Source organism: Diabrotica virgifera, chromosome 3, assembly GCF_917563875.1.
Source record: "Diabrotica virgifera virgifera chromosome 3, PGI_DIABVI_V3a".
Taxonomy (NCBI): Eukaryota; Metazoa; Arthropoda; class Insecta; order Coleoptera; family Chrysomelidae; genus Diabrotica; species Diabrotica virgifera.
In genome coordinates, this window is record NC_065445.1 from 263717120 (window position 1) to 263719387 (window position 2268).

Below are 2268 nucleotides of genomic sequence, written 5' to 3' on the forward strand. Positions count from 1 at the left end.
AAACTTTAAGGGGTAATTTTACATGTGAAAATTATGACAGTTTGCTTTTCACTGAAAAAAATATTGTACATAGTACCAATGAATGCCAATCATTGACTTTTTTTACATTGATTCAATGAAAATTTCGTTAATACTATAAACACGTAGTCATTAAGTAATGAACATATTCATTATTACAATGTAATTCTATTCATTAAAAAATAATGAATATAATCATTAATTCAACGAATCGTTTTATCTCTCCAATGACTTTTTTCATAATAATAATAATTTGTTCATTGCATACATGAAACTATACATCAGGATTATGCGGTTAAATTAATGAATATAAAACGTTGCACTAATGTACAGTGTTCATTAAATTACGAACTCGTTTATTGAATCAATGTTTTCGTACATTAAATCAATGTTTTACACTTTGATTAATAACTCGATACATTGTTTTGATGTAACGCAATCATTGTTTTAATGTCATTGTTTTAATATACCTGAATCAATGATCAATACAATGTAACAACAATCTTGTACATAAACCGATACATTACTTAAAACTCTATAAGTGTTTTTATTGGTGTAAAAAAATCACGTGACAACAGTTGTAGCCTCCTAGCAGACAGTCACCCTGCAGCTGCAGACTCTGAAGAGCGGTGTTTGGCACTAGTGATTTGGTTGATCTTTCTAAGGTATGTATTTACATATATTTTTAACTATTTATAAATTATTTTGTTGGATTTCTATAAAAAAAAGTTGTATTACTTCTATTTCCACTTTTGCAGATTGATATGGACTTTGGAGTGGCATTTGGAAATGGAAATGGACGTATTGATGGATGGGACAGCAATTTCGAAAGAATTATCTCCTTTCTTCAGTGTGAAAGTCATATTAAGGATAAAACAAATAAATTTTTATTTGAAAAGATTACCTACCCATGAAGACATTACGGAATGTAAGTACCTATTTCATTATTCAATCCTAGATATCTAGTATTAATTTTTTTTTTATTTGCCTAATGCCTCGACTAACTATTGGCCACTGGCATGGTAGGTACGGTGCATTTTTTCAGTCAGGTACAACAACAGCTGACTGACACTGTTGTTACTAGGCCAAGGATGGACGGGTGATATCGACACCCGTACCATGAAAAGAGTTTATATGTTTTTGTGCAACGTGTATGTGGCCGTTTCTTTCTGTTTTTTTGCTGTTTGCTGTTGTACGGAGGACTAAGTTAGCATTCACAATTTAAAAATCAAATTTACATTCCTAAGATGCACTTGTTTACACCTCTATGTAGCGGTACTTTTTTTGTATTTGACCATTAGCTCCGATGATGACGTTTATGTCGAAAGCGCTCAGCTAAGGAAATAAATTATTTACACACTTTGACATACTACATTTTCATTTTCCCTTATCTTAATTGTATGTCAAAAAATGTGCAATAACTACGTCTTAAAACCCACCCAATTTGATTTGCATATCTCAACTTGTTTTAAAGCAATACATAAATCACCAGTTTGTAAAAAAAATTGAACATCCCGTATCTCGGAAACGAAGCGTTTGCGGACATATGATTATAAAGCAAACTGTCATTATTTTCATGTGTAAAATTAACCCTTAAAGTTTGCTGCACTTATTTCGAAACACCCTGAACTGTTGACGAACATGGCCAGTTGTTAAAGTACCTAACTTTTTTATTATCCAACATAAGCAAATTAATCTAAAAGCAGAATGTTAAGAAAACCTGAGGCTATAGTTGGTTTTTAATTTCAGTATTTTATAAACGCTAGAATAGTCCACAGGCTGATGCGAACTTTGAGAAAAAAAACACAGTTTGATTCGTACACCCGGTATACAATGACAGTTTACCTGTCTAGCAACAATATTATTACAGCAATATTGCTAATGAATAAGGCTATAACATGGTAAAAAATCACTTAACTCGGACAACAGGTTTACGAAATTCGAGACATCAAAAATGACCAAATTTTCAGTGGATCGATTGTTTTGCATCCGAGTGTATCTTCGAAGGCTGCTAGGTTGATACTGAGCAATGCAGCAAGGCAAAAGTGGTGTAGTAAGAGAGAGAGAGAGAGAGTTGATATGTAAGGCAGTGTTGCCAGATTTATTCCAGTACGTCGTATTCTTACTCAGCGGCGCGTAGGGAATCTTATTTTATGAATGACACCCGTATTACATAATTTATTTGGTCGTAAAAAAACTTCTGAAAGATATTGAGGTCACTCAAGTGTATCATCGAATAAAAACATCGTA